Source organism: Rattus rattus, chromosome 4 (assembly GCF_011064425.1).
Source record: "Rattus rattus isolate New Zealand chromosome 4, Rrattus_CSIRO_v1, whole genome shotgun sequence".
Taxonomy (NCBI): domain Eukaryota; kingdom Metazoa; phylum Chordata; class Mammalia; order Rodentia; family Muridae; genus Rattus; species Rattus rattus.
Window position 1 is genome coordinate 31,798,870 of NC_046157.1, and position 16,078 is coordinate 31,814,947.

Below are 16,078 nucleotides of genomic sequence, written 5' to 3' on the forward strand. Positions count from 1 at the left end.
AACCAACTCTGATATTTTTCTTGCCTCCTCACCCCAAAAGTTCCTTTATTCTTGGAATATATTACTGATTATTAACATTGAATATAATATTAAAGAAAAATGAAAATAAAGGGGGATTAAAGAAGAAAGAATTTTGAAATATAGTAATAAAAACCATTGAAATTAAGCAAAAAAAATACATTTTAAGATCTGGGAAGAGTATAACAGTTCTCACCCATAGTATTCAAGTTTAGTTCCCAGAACCCACATTGTTCATCTCATAACTATCGGTAACTCTAGTTTTCATTTTCTGGACTCTTTATATGCTCCCTATATTCCACCTCCCATTCCCACCACACACAACACATACCCAAGTACACACAAATAAAAATACAAATGAAACTTTTCTCCTACTCTTTTGCCTTTGGAACCCTTTTCCTCCTACAACATTCAGCCATGATGTGAGCATTTATGCCCAGTTTTATTTTATTTTGTTAGGTCAGAATTATGAGTATCCATGGGACATACCCACTGCTTTTTTGAAAGGAAACAGAAGAAGAATTGATCTTGGTAGAGGGGAGATGGAGGAAAGGACGAGGAGGAGTGGAGGGAGAGGAAACTGCCATTGGGTTGTTATGTGGGAGAGAATAAAAATTAAAAAATAAAAACTTGGAACAGCAATGTGATGTCATTCATCTGTAGAAATTGAAAAAGTTGATCTCATGGAAGTTGAGGGTGAAAAGGTAAGGGAAATGGGAAGGCCGATCAATGGCTACCCAGTTATTTAAATAAAACATAAAGTGTTGTGTTATTGAAGAATAGGTAAACAGTAATTATGCACAGTATAGAAAGCTTCAGCCAAACATTTGAAAATTCTAAATCATAAAATATATAAATCAATGTTCATGTACACAAATGGCTTTAACCTCATTTGAATATTAAGTAGTCTGTAGGCTTATCAAACATTATCTTAAAGCTTTGATACATTTTTTTTATGAATCAGGTAAAAGCTAACTTGAAATACAAAAATGGTATTTTATACTCATAACCATCAGTGATATTTGACAAAATTTGAAGCGATCAAATATACAATGAAACTAGAGTTTTCAGAAATGAAGGAAGGCTTACAGCAAAGAGAGGTGAACAATCGGAGGAGAAATTTTTTTTTCCCAAACTTAATTAAAATCTGGAGTTGGATCATACCCTTTCTTTTAGCACTGATGACGCCAAGACGGAGGAGCATGACTTCTAAGACAAATATCTTCATACAGAGTTTGAAGACTATCTGAGCTATTTCAGTGAGACCTTACCTCAAACAATACATAACAAAGGAATACGAAAATGTTCATGAAAATTCAAAAGAAATTCTCTTTCTACAGGTGGTAAGAGGCTTATCAACACCCACACACTGAAAAATGAAGCAAGTGACTACAAACATCATCCGAATTAGAACTCTATAAATCACTGAAGTGAACAGCCAGAATGAATTAGTCACTCTCAGTAATTATCTCTCAATGGTCCTCTTAGATAAACAATGGATTAAATGGTCATTATCTAGGCCCTATTTTTTTTTAATGATTTTATGGTAAGGACTGCAATCTCCCTGTAGAAAAAAGAACAGTCATGGTTAAAAACACAGAATAATATTTGGCTTTGCGCAGTTTAAGCTTCTATTGATGTAATATGATCAGCGAATATGACGTTTTCACTTTTCAATGCTCTTTAAGGAAATGGACACTTCAAGACTAGCACACTAAAGTTGATACACTAGTTAATACAATTACTAGGAACAATCAATTATTCTTTAACTCTGCCTCATGAACCTTAAATTTTTCTAAAACATCCATGAAAACATAAGAGACAAACATTTTAGTTTGTAAATTGGGTGAATCTCAGAACTCCTGTAGCTCTTTGGAGGCAATTTTGGCAAAAGACCTTGGGTACTAAGAGAGATGAAGCTTACAGAAAAAGAAAAACAGCTGCTGACTTGCATTTCCTGATTCCAAAGCAGGTGAAGACATTGTAAAATTCCAAAACATCTACAGGTTCTCTTCACAGATGGGTATAAACGTATTTGTAAGCGAAGAAGTGAAGAGGAGATAGACAAAAATGGTTTTCCTTATCCCCATTTGCATGTAAAAATGTCTCAGTTTTACTTTATGGAAAAAATACTGTTTGAAAAAAATGAAAGTTTCTATTTCATTATGTTTTATTTTAAATAAACCCTCCAGTTCATAAATTTTAAAAAAAAAGTACTTGTCGATCTCCTATGCAGAATACTTTGTATCTATTCTGCCTAAAGAATCATTAATACTACAAAAATTAGTCAAATTTATTTCCCAAAACCTAGGCAAAACATTTAAACTAAATATGTTTTTTAAAGGAATAATTTGGATAGACATAAAAAGAAATCTCAAAGTCATGTTATCCAGGGACAAAAATTAAAGTTATATGTGGAAATCATTTTATACTTGTTATCAATTGGATAGCTGAGCTTTAAAAGCATTGGTGAGTTTGAAGAGCAATGGCATTTTCACAAAATGATGATGCAAAATGAAACAAACTTTGGAAAATGATTCCTTTCTTGCTAAGCCAACCATACATCCACAATAGAACTCAGTTCTCTTATAGATTGATGCAAAAAACACAAAAGCATTTATCCATAAACTGTCATGGACACAAGTATTATAAATGATTTTTATAAAATAATAGCAAAATATTGAAAACAATCAAAGTGCTAGTACCAGATAAGTAAATAGACTATGAATACTATTCAGTGATTAAAGCAAAAAACTTTGATGAGTCCATTTTGGAAAAAAAATCTGAATTATACTGACTTGAAGAAGCCAGACACAGAGATTTTATTATTCCAATTACATGAAATTCTAGTAAATACAAACTAAATTGCACTGATTGTTTTATTACCTTGGGTGGACTTTTTACTGAAGAAAAAAAGGATAATTTAAAAGCAGCAGTTTTCAGTGGTGAGGAATATGTTTACTACCTTAATTGTTTGTGGTGATAAATTTATGGATGTATGTGTATAATGAAATGTAGCAAGTTGAATGCCTTAATATATAAAGTGTATCTTATATAAGTGATGTCTCAATGCTAACAACTAGAATTGAACATATTTAATTATCCTTGTTCACTATTTTTATTTATGTTTTCTGATTTTTTGCTTAATAATTAATTAAAAGAGGCTAAGAACAACAACATCTGTAAAACAGAAATACATTTCTCAAATGACAAAGCAATATGTAGATCCTTAAAGCCTGTTAAAGGTAACTTTTGACAAAAAAATAATAATTTGGAGATAGTATATTTTTCTTGACCTCCACTTACATGTTCTGCCTAATGCTTCTATTATTATTATTATTATTATTATTATTATTATTGTTTCATATTTATTGTCATTCCTTGCTATTATAATCTTTCTTCTTACAAGGACACTTCTTAGAACAGCTCCATCAAAATAGAATAAGAAGCTCCTTCCTAAAAAATGTTCAATGGTCTCACAATTAGTAGTATCTAAGGAAACAGTAAGCCTTCCTTAAATTCCACAAGTCATCTAGAATTGCTAGTGACAAGAGAGGAGATTCACAACTATTTCTATTGGAAAACTTCTTTACGCATTTAGCTTCAAACTAATTCTTGACATATCTAAGATATCTATACCAGCATTAATTCTATGAGGTTAAAGAGACTATATTATGCAAGGTTAGAAATGTCCAATCAATACTTATTATATATTTAAGTAGTACTAGAATAATATTGTATATTATTATTCATTTGTGGAAAAATTAAAGCTATTGTCTATTTTGTTTCCTATCAATAATTTCAATGACTGAGAAATCTGATTGAGAAATCAGTAGAATTAAATTTATTTTATAGTGTTATTAACCTGTCATGATTTCTAATGGTTGTCAATATTGACCGTTAATTATGGGAGCTATTTAAAATTTCTCATATGGGTGTAATCTAATATATGTATGGTCAACAGTAAACTTCAGAAGTTAAGTTAGTTGCATTTCAGGAAGATAGTATGCTTCAGAGAACAACTTGGTGATGACACTTTGATGTCTGAGAAATGTGTATACATTATTATTAAAAGAAGAGAGGATTTTTTTGTTTTCTTTAATTTATTTTTTACCAGATATTTATATTTCATATGTTATTCCCTTTCCCAGTTTCCTATCCATAAGCCCCCTTCTTTTATAAGGGTGTTCCCCCTCCCCAACCACCCCCTTTTCTTGCCACCCCACCCTAACATACACCTACAATGGGAGGTCCATCCTTTACAGGATCAAGGATTTCTTCTTTCATTGGTGCCCAACAGGGCCATCCTCTGCCACACATGCAGCCGGAACCATGGGTCTGTCCAAGTGTCGTCTTTGGGTAGTGGTTTAGTCCCTGGGAGCTCTGGTTGGTTGGTATTCTCGTTCTTATGTGGTTGCAAGCCCTTTAGCTCCTTCAATCCTTTCTCTAACTCCTCCAACTGGGACCACATTCTCAGTTCAATGGTGTGCTGCTAGCATTTGCCTCTGTATTTGTCATGCTCTGGCAGAGCCTTGCAGGAAAGAGCAATATCAGTCTCCTGTCAGTATGTACTTCTTGGCTTCATCAATATTGTCTAGTTTTGGTGGCTGTATATATATGGGGTGGATCCCAAGGTGAGGCTCCAAATTCTCTTCTCCAAACTTTGTCTTCATATATCTTCCTATGAACAGCTTTTTTTTTCACTTTTAAGAAGGCCTGAAGCATATACATTTTTGTCGTCCTTCTTGAGCTTCATGTGGTCTGTGGATTATATCTTAAGTATTTCAAGCTTTTGGGACAATATCCACGTATCAGTGATTACATACCATGCGTGTGTGTGTGTGTGTGTGTGTGTGTGTGTGTGTGTGTGTGTGTGTGGTTGAATTGGGCTACCTCACTCAGGATGATATTTTCTAAATCCATCAATTTGCCTATGAATTCCATGAAGTCATTGTTTTTGATAGCTGAGTAGTACTCCATTGTGTAGATGTACCACATTTTCTGTATCCATTCCCCTGTTGCAGAGCATCTGGGTTCTTTGCAGCTTCTGGCTATTATAAATACAGCTACAATGAACATAGTGGAGCATGTGTCTTTTTTATGTTGGAACATTATTGGGGTATATGCCCAGGAATGGTATAATTGGATCCACAGGTAGTCAAATGTCCAATTTTCTGAAGAACCTCGAGACTGATTTCCAGAGTGGTTCTACCAGCTTGCAATCCCACCAAGAATGGAGGAGTGTTCCTCTTTCTCCACATTCTCACTAACATCTGTTGTCACCTGAGTTTTTGATCTTAGCCATTCTGGCTGGTGTAAGGTTAGGGTTGTTTTGATTTTCACTTCCCTGATGACTAGGGATGTTTAGCTACTTCTCAGTCATTCAATATTCCTCAGCTGAGAATTCTTTGTTTAGCTCTGTGCCCCATTTTTAATAGGGTTATTTGGCTCTCTGGAGTGTAACTTCATGAGTTTTTTTTGTATATTTTGGATATTAGCCCTCTATCCAGTGTACGATTGGTAAAGATCTTTTCCCAATTTTTTGGTTGCTGTTTTGTCCTAATGACAGTGTCCTTAGCCTTACAGAAGCTTTGCAGTTTTATGAGGTCCCATTTGTCCGTTCTTGATCTTAGAGCATAAGCCATTGGTGTTCTGTTCAGGAAATTTTCCCCAGTGACCATGTGTTCAAGGCTCTTCCACATTTTTTCTTCTATTAGTTTGAGTGTATCTGGTTTGATGTGGAGGTCCTTGATACACTTGGACTGAACCTATGTACAGGGTAATAAGAACAGGTCAACTTGCATTCTTCTATATGCTGACCTCCAGTTGAACCAGCACCATTTGTTGAAAATGTTTTTTTTTCTACTGGATGGTTTTGGCTACTTTGTAAAAATCAAGTGACCATAGGTGTGTGGGTTCATTTCTCAGTCTTCAATTTTATTCCATTTATCTACATGCCTGTCTCTGTACCAATACCATACAGTTTTTATCACTATTCCTCTGTAACACAGCTTGAAGTCAGGGATGGTGATTCCTCCAGAAGTTCTTTTATTGTTGAGGATAGTTTTAGCTATCCTGGGTTCTTTGTTATTCCAGATGAATTTGCAAATTGCTCTTCTAACTCTATGAGGAATTGAGTTGGAATTTTGATGGGGATTACATTGAATCTGTAGATTGCTTTTGTCAAAATGGCCATTTTTACTATATTAGTCCTGCCAATACATGAGCATGGGAGGTATTTCTGTCTTCTGAAATCTTCTTTAATTTCTTTCTTCAGAGACTTGAAGTTCTTTAATCAAATATACTGGTCAAGATAGAAGGCTGTAATTATGATCTCAGTCCATGTAGGGCTCTACAAAGGGACATGAGTTAAAAGTTCATAAATACCTAATGTTTTATCAAGGCAGTACTTGAGCAAAGTCTGATCACATATTTTATAAAAGATTTGACTCTACAGAATGTTAGATGTTCTTATGTTATAAATGGAATGGATAGATTGACAATATTTAAGTGCACAGTTGTGAAAATCATAATTATTATTGGATGAAACTTGGGGTAGTAAGCAGAGTTACAATATAGATTTATGCTTAGAATAATATATTATTCACATATAGTGATTCAGTTAGGTATACTCAGCCTACAAAGAAAAATACATTATGATAATGGTAGTATTTAGGGGGCAAAGAAATAAGAGTATTAAGCAACATTCATATTATAATTTTTATGTTTCCATGTTTAGAACAACAACAATAATACTTTTTTATGGTTAGAGCATTTATTTTACATAGCAATATTCAATTTGATAATATAAGTATATTACTATTTACTATAACAAAGCAAATATGAGTGAAAGTAACTAAGTTCATTCAAGTAAACTTTACTTAACTATTGTCATGAACTTGCACAAAAAGTCAGTAACTTTAGAACACACACACACACACACACACACACACACACACACACACACACACACACACACACATACACACGCACACCCAGTGAGTGATGGTAGTGTGGATCCCTCAGCTCACAGAAGGAAGAACATAAAAATGTATCTATTTTTTGTAACTACAATCTCCAATCAATACTAATGTTTTTAGATACACAGAAGCAGGAGGAAAAAGGCAACCATGTGGTTGAATGCTATGATTGGGTTAGCAGAAATTATAAACCAGCAGATCTGTATCTTTGATCTCTCTGGTCTCCTTCAGGTCACCCACACTGCTCATCTTTCTTTGTGAAGAATTAACTTAAGAAGAATGTTTTCAAAGTAAAAAGTTACCTGACTGTGGCACAACAATAGGGATAAAAAGGGGGAGAAGAAAAAGGGATTGTTGCTCTGTTTTCTTTCTTGTAAAAATTTCAGTAAACATGTTTCAAACATTTAACAAGGAATTTTAAGTGGACCACTTTAGAATATACTAATAGCCCAATTATCTCAAATTCTTTAGTATGTATTATTTGGCACTAGGAACATTTGCGAAATCTATAAGCACATATGAAATCAAAAAACATGCTACTGCCTCCACAAGACTCGTTCAGGTTTTAAGGATTGCACATTTAAGAAAGTAAAAAAGACAAAAACAAAAACATCTATTTGGGATTTATGCTTTTTATGAATGGGTATATATGTAGAGGGAAGGCCCTGGCACATGCTCACCAGTATGTTAATCAAAGGGATTTGGGCATCTGAAAATTTCAATTAGTGCATGCTAAGGAACATCTGTAGTCTAGCCCACAGATGACTTTGCAGGCATGGGTCAGAACATCACTGGCCCTTGTTTCAGAATTCCCACTACTGGATCGTCTCTCTACTAGGAAAACAATGCTTTCATTCATCTGACAATATCATACTTTGGGATGAAGTTATTAGTCAAGCTCATGACATGGAATTTTCTTAACAGTAGTTAATAGCATTTAAGCAAATTAAAAAAGGTGAAAAAATGTATCTAATAAGCAATTTTTCCCCAAATGATGACTGGATACTTGCAGGTTTCAGACTGATTATATTGCTTATTCAGATTTTGCTTTACCCAGGAGCACATAAAGAATGTGTACAAGTACACAAAAGAATTCCTTTGATTCTCTATTCAAAAACAATACTTAGAAATATGTTGATTAATGTATTGCCTGTATGTTTTTAAAAATATACATATTAATATAAATTTTGCAATGAATTTTCATGCCTCAGATGTATCACTCATCAAATTGTGTTTTCAAATTTAACATAGGATGTGATTGCATATAAACTGACGAAAGATTTCTTCTTGCATCATTCATATTGTTATATTGATATGGAGTGTCCTCCATATCCCAATGGTTTGAGCACTTGTTCCCAGTTCATGTTACTATTCTGAAGGGTGTGGTGTTTTCAGGAAGTAGGGCTTAACTCATGGAAAAAGGCCAATTAGTGATAGGCCTTTGATGGTAATGCCTGGCATGGTTCTAGTCTATTCTTCATACTTCCTATTTGCTGCTATGTAAACAGTTCTTGCTATAGGCTGTTGCTAACATAAACACCTCCATGACCTATATACAATAAGACTTTATATCCTTGAAGTCAAAATAAATCTTTATTCCTTTGACTTGTTTGTTTGTTGTATTTCTACAAAGGCAACTTAAGTAATTAATACACATATATAATCCCATCTTCTAGCTACATAAATACCTTTCTGGGACATCTGTAACACTGCTTTGAATCTTATCAAAGTGCTACTAGAAAAATCTCAGCAAAATTGTTCAGTGCTTCAATTCTTTCCAATGACTTGCTACAGGGTTGTAAAGAAAAAAATATTTAATCAAATATCTTTCCAGAATATAGAATATAAATCACAGCAATACTTGCACGTATGAGTGTGTACATGCCTTCCTCTAATGCCAAAAATATTTAGTGTTCAAAGTCTCTATCAAATTGATAAATGAGAATAGTATATGAATTTATGTACATTTTATTTAAAAAGGTATTGATCATCCTTCAAATGTTTAATAGTTATAATAGTTTGTATTCCTTCCCTTGGAAGTGACCTATGTGTAATTATTTAATTCACTATGCATTGTTAAAGGTTTATTAATCAGCGTAAGATCACCAAATGAAAGCCTGAAGTCAGATCGAATAATTTTCATTTACCGAGGAGTTTGAGGTCCCCTATTCTAGACCAGTGGTTCTCCACCTTTCTGATACTGTGACTCTTTAATAAGTTCTTCATGCTATGATGACCCCCCCATCATAAAACTATTCTCTTTGCTACTTCATAATTGACACTTTGCACTGTTGGTATGAATTGTATTGTAAATACGTTATATGCAGGATATCTGATATGTGAGCTCTGTGAAAGCTTAGTTAAACATTCCAAAGGAGTTGTGACTCACACAGGTTGAGAACAAATGCTCTAGACACAACATAATTAGAGAGGTCTAGGAAGCATCTTTCACATCATTTGGTTCATCTCAAGTGATTCTGAAAAGTTGGGTTAGATGCCACTTCTAAGGGGGTTAGGAGAATTCAGAAAAAAGTCATATACAGCAAACCAGTAGCTAACATTAAACTAAATGGAGAGAAACTTGAAGCAATCCCACTCAATCAGGGACTAGACAAGGCTGTGCACTCTCTCTCTACTTATTCAATATAGTTCTTGAAGTTCTAGCCAGAGCAATCAGATAACAAAATGATGTCAAAGGGATACAAATTGGAAAGGAAGAAGTCAAAATATCACTATGTGCAGATGATATGATAGTATACTTAAGTGACTCCAAAATTCCACCAGAGAACTACTAAGCCTGATAAACAACCTCAGCAAAGTGTCTGGGTATAAAATTAACTCAAACAAATCAGTAGCCTTCCTCTACACAAAAGATAAGCAGGCTAAGAAAGAAATTTTAGAAACGGCACCCTTCATAACAGTCCCAAATAATATAAAGTAGCTCGGTGTGACTTTAACCAAGCAAGTGAAAGATCTGAATGATAAGAACTTTAAGACTCTCAAGAAATAAATTGAAGATCTCAGAAGATGGAAAGATCTCCCATGCTCATGGATTGGCAGGATTAATATAGTAAAAATGGACATTTTACCAAAAGCGATCTACAGATTCAATGCAATCCCCATCGAAACTCCAATCCAATTCTTCAGAGAGTTAGACAGAACAATTTGCAAATTCATGTGGAATAACAAAAAACCCAGGATAGCTAAAACTATCCTCAACAATAAGAGGACTTACAGGGGAATCACTATCCCTGAACTCAAGCAGTATTACAGAGCAATAGTGATAAAAACTGTATGGTATTGGTGCAGAGACAGGCCGATAGACCAGTGGAATAGAATTGAAGACCCAGAATGAACCCACACACCTGTGGTCACTTGATTTTTACAAAGTAGCCAAAACCATCCATTGGAAAAAAGATTGCATTTTCAGCAAATGGTGCTGGTTCAACTGGAGGTCAACATGTAGAAGAATGCAAATCGATCCGTTCTTATCCCCCTATACAAAGCTTAAGTCCAAGTGGATCAAGGACCTCCACATCAAACCAAATACACTCAAACTAATAGAAGAAAAAGTGGGGAAGCATCTCAAACACATGGGCACTGGAGAAAATTTCCTGAACAGAACACCAATGGCTTATGCTCTAAGATCAAGAATCAACAAATTGGATCTCATAAAACTGAAAAGCTTCTGAAAGGCAAAGGACACTGGCATTAGGAGAAAATGGCAACCAAAAAATTGGGAAAAGGTCTTTACCAACCTTGCATTGGATAGGGGGCTAATATCCAAAAATACAAAGAACTTGAGAAGGTAGACTCCAGAAAGCCAAATAAACATATTAAAAATGAGGTACGGTGCTAAACAAAGAATCCACAACTGGGGAATATCGAATGGCTGAGAAGCACCTAAAGAAATGGTCAACATCCTTAGTCATCAGGGAAAGGCAAATCAAAACAACCCTGAGATTCCACCTCACACCAGTCAAAATGGCTAAGATATAAAACTCAAGTGACAGCAGATCCTGGCAAGGATGTGGACAAAGAAGAACACTCCTCCACTATTGGTGGGTTTGCATGCTGGTACAACCTCTCTGGAAATCAGTCTGGAGGTTCCTTAGAAATTGGACATTGCCTACCTGAAGACCCAGCTACGCCCCTCCTGCGCATATACCCAAAAGATGCTTCAACATGCAACAAATACACATGCTTCACTATATTCATAGCAGCCTTATTTATAATACCCAGAAGCTGGAAAGAACCCAAATGCCCTTCAACAGAGGAATGTTTACAGAAAATATGGTACATCTACACAATGGAGTACTACTCAGCTATCAAAAATAATGACTTCATAGGCAAATAGATGGAAATAGAACATCCTGAATGAGGTAACCCAATCACAGAAAAACACACAGGGTATGCACCCATTGATAAGTGGATATTAGCCCAAATGCTTGAATTACCCAAGATCCAAAGCACACAGCACATGAAACTCAAGAATGACCAAAATGCGGATGATTCACTCCTTCTTTAAAAGGGGAACAAAAATACCCATAGGAGGGGATATGGAGGCAAAGTTTAGAGCAGAGACTGAAGGAACGGCCATTCAGAGCCTGCTCCACATGTGACCCATATGTGTGTGTGTGTGTGTGTGTGTGTGTGTGTGTGTGTGTGTGTGTGTGTGTGTGTGTGTGTGTATATATATAGTCACCAAAACTAGATAAGATGAATGAAGCTAAGAAGTGCGGGCTGACAGAAACCGGATGTTGATCTCTCCTCAGAGACAGCCAGAACATGTCAAATACAGAAGCGAATGCTAGCAGCAAACCACTGAATTGAGAATGGGACCCCTGTTGGAGGAATTAGAGAAAGGAGTGAAAGAGCTGAAGGGGCTTGTGACTCCATAAAAACAACAGTGCCAACCAACCAGAGCTTCCATGGACTAAACCACTACCCAAAGAGTATATGTGGACTGACCATGAACTCCAACTGCATAGGTAAGAGTGAATAGCCTTCTTGGGGCACCAGTGGAAGGGGAAGCCCTTGGTATTGCCAAGGCTGAACCCCAAGTATAGGGGAGGGATTGTTGGGGGGGCGGTAATGGGGGAAGGATGGGGAGGGGAACACCCATATAGAAAGGGAGGGGGAAGGACTGGGGACTGATGGACAGGAAACCAGGAAAGGGAATAACATTTGAAATGTAAATAAGAAATACCCAATTTAATAAAACTGGGACAAAGTATCTGGAGTGTAAAACTTAATTAATTAATCAATCAAATATTGGATTTTATAGATGTAAAATTTGAAAAATTTTAAAAATGTAGGATTGTGTGTCACCAAGATGAGCAGAATTTATTAACCAGGTGTCTTCAGTGGCAAATGAGAGGAGGAAAATCTTACAGAACACCATTGCTATTGAAACAAAAAAGATTAAAAGAGGCTTGTTGTGATATTTTACAACTACAGATGGGGAAATTCCCTGCTCCTATTAAATTTTTTTTTGGCCAGCTTTGTTTCCACAGTCAAACGAATAGCAGTCTCTTTCTTTCCAGTTCAGCTAATAGTCATTGTTGCAGCCCCTCCATTTATCCTGTCAGAAGAGAGGTAAACAAAATCTAAACCTTGCACAGAACTCATTAATGCCAGGGGAGTTGTCAACATTCTTGAATTACAGATTTAGCATTGTTTTTCTAGATACAAAACTTTACAAACATTTATGCAAGGAACGAGGATTTATTCTCATGTCCTTATTTGTAGTAAAGATACTATCAACAATTAAAATAATATCTAGCATGACTATAAAAAAATAATTAAATGTAGTTACATAAACAACATTTGAAAACATCTGATAAAATGCTCAAAACAATAGCAACTGAAAGGGTAATTTAAAAAGTGTTTAAATGAAAACAAATAGATAGAACCAATTAATAAAAAATAGCCTGATTTTTCAGCAGACAAGAACTGAAGGATGTCAGACTATATGGCAGTACAAGTAAGCATTTTATGAATTAAGTTGTTTTGAATAATTTATGTATTTGGAAGAGAATGAGAATTAAACCTTTGAAGATTTCAATGGCTGTGTAGATAGAAAAGTTGGAAATAAGTACAGATAGTGGATGACATCAGCCATAGGTTCCATTAAAGAAGTGAAGCATATCACACAGAAACATGAATGTATCACTCATTTGTTCTCTCTGCATGAAAGTAAGGTCTTTTCATCATGGAGCTACATAGAAATGAAGTGAATTTAAAGACAGACACAAGATAAAGGAATGTATTGTATCAAAGGACAAATTAATAAGTTAGCCCTAAGGTTATATTTTATTTTTTCTCAGGACAAAGAATGACAATAGAAAGAAACAGTTTGCTTTGTACCATAGACAGTATATTACATCTAAGATGGAGGAAGGCATGCTTCGTCCAATTGACCGTCGAGATGTGGTTGTATGACTATGAGGCAGTTAATCACATTGCATCTGCAGAGAGGAAGCCGAGAGGTGAATGCTAGACTCCACCTGTGTGCTTCTTCATTTTTTCCTCACTGAAACTCCAACCCACTGGATAGTGTTTTATCTACACTGAAGGTAATGTGAAAGCACTGTATTAGTTTCTTCCTGGATACAGGAAAAGCATAGATCAAACTCAATTTGGAAAGGAAAGTTTTATTTTATGTTACAAGGTATAGTCCATCATCTAGAGAAACCAAAACAGGAAATCAAAGTTTGAAGCAGAAGCGGCTTGTTGAGCTCCTTTTCTTATACAATCAGGCCTACCTGCCCCGAAACTGCTTTACCCTGTCCATAGTGGACTCTCTTAAATAAATTATCAAAATTGTCCACAGGTTTTGGGGATTTAGCTAGTGATAGAGCTTGGCTCAGCAAGCGCAAGGCCCCTCAGGTTTGGTCCTCAACTCCGTAAAAAGAAAATTGTCCACAGACCCACCATATACTTTATATGATAGGCTTATTCGCTGAGCTTCTCTATTCTCTAATATTTTTAATCTGTCAAGTTGGCAGTAGAAGTTAGCCAGATAAACACACTCTCCTGGACACACCCAGAAATGTGTTTCTCTGGTTTATTCTGAACCTCAAGAAATGAACAACATAGAGTACCATCACAGAGCTGTACAGACATGAAGAACATATGGATAGAGTTGGTGTTGAAATGTTTTACCATCCATTAGACACACATAAGTGTCTTTAAGAGGAGAAGTAACCCATCAAGTACAAAACGGGAAAAAGAAAAAGAAAAGAAGTAAAATGTGGAATTCAGTAAAAGTAAGGAAAGACAGATGTATTCAGTGTGGCAAAAAGTTGATGTGATTGTACATGAATATGAATCAATTTGGTAATAGATTGTTCTTCTGTTTAAATGTGATAATGACATGAAAAAAAGAATAATGTTCTCTCTGTGAGAGAGAAATGAAGTTATAAAATGTAGTCAACAAAACTAATAGAAGACAATTGAGCATTCAAAAAGAAAAAATGGTAATTGTAACTGTTCACACTATACCTCATAGATAGGACAGCCTTGGCATCTTCCACATTGAAAATCCTCAGGAAAAATAAGTTCATGGGTCAAAGAACCAACCTAACATCTTCTAAGCAGCCAAACACAAATACATGTTTACAATGAGCAGCCTTAAAGCATAATGAGACAGTGGACAAAGAAGGTAAGGTCTATGAAATGTCCAGTAATTTCTCTTTCAACAATCGAGAGAAGTAGAAAACATGCTTTTGAAATTATATGCTTGGATGGTTGTATTAGTTTGACTTCTCCTATAATTTCAAAACGTTCTATTTTTAAAACGAATAGGGTCAGCATTTTACAGTGAGTCATAGGTAAGACTAAATTCGAACAAAATTTCAAGCCACTGCACACCTCTTTCAAAATAGCTCTTGCATGATTATAGGGAAAAAATATTCTCTTGTTCTTAAGTTAACTTTATAATTTTTTCTTTAAAATTTTTTCCAGCAGCTTACTGATAATGCTTTGGAAAAAAAAAAAACTTAGTCCATATGAGGCATGTCAATAGAGAAGATGAGAGAATCCAGAATAAGTCTTAATTTTGAAAATGCTGAAAATGAACTTTCTTTGTGAGCAATTGGCATCACACTTAACACATCCCTTTTTCAGTCCCATTTGACCTTTTGAATAGCACTGGATGTTTGTACCTTTGGGCAGCTAATGAACGTGATTCAAATTGCCTCTAGATTGGGAAAGTAATCATCACAATGCTTTATTTCTAGGATTATACATATATATATATATGTACAGATAATTACATATATATAAGCCGCAGAGTGAATATATATAAATAAATATATGAGTATATACCATAAATATATGAGTATATATATGCATATATATATATATAGTGCGTCTCACTGAGGTCCAAATGGAATTAGTTTTCCTTGTGGAATCAGTAGGCTTTCAAATATATTAGAAGAGGTTTTCATCTAGGAAAACAATCATTTCTTTTAAAGAATGTTATGATGTGTTTAAGCTTTTGAAAATAATTTGAGAGATTCTTCAGTCTTACTGTGACCTAAACAAAACTTTTAATTCAAAAATTGATTTTTTGAAATAAGATCACAGAAATCCATTTATGTGTGAGGTATTTAATTTTGAATGCATTATAATTTAACAAAATAAACCAGAAAGATATTCAAATTTTTTGACTTTTTGGGTCATGTTATTAGCCCGAGACTTTTCTTTTTTTTTTTTATTAACTTGAGTATTTCTTATATACATTTCGAGTGTTATTCCCTTTCCCGGTTTCCGGGCAAACATCCCCCTCCCCCCTCCCCTTCCTTATGGGTGTTCCCCTCCCAACCCTCCCCCCATTGCCGCCCTCCCCCCAACAGTCTAGTTCACTGGGGGTTCTGTCTTAGCAGGACCCAGGGCTTCCCCTTCCACTGGTGCTCTTACTAGGATATTCAATGCTACCTATGAGGTCAGAGTCCAGGGTCAGTCCATGTATAGTCTTTAGGTAGTGGCTTAGTCCCTGGAAGCTCTGGTTGCTTGGCATTGTTGTACATATGGGGTCTCGAGCCCCTTCAAGCTCTTCTAGTTCTTTCTCTGAT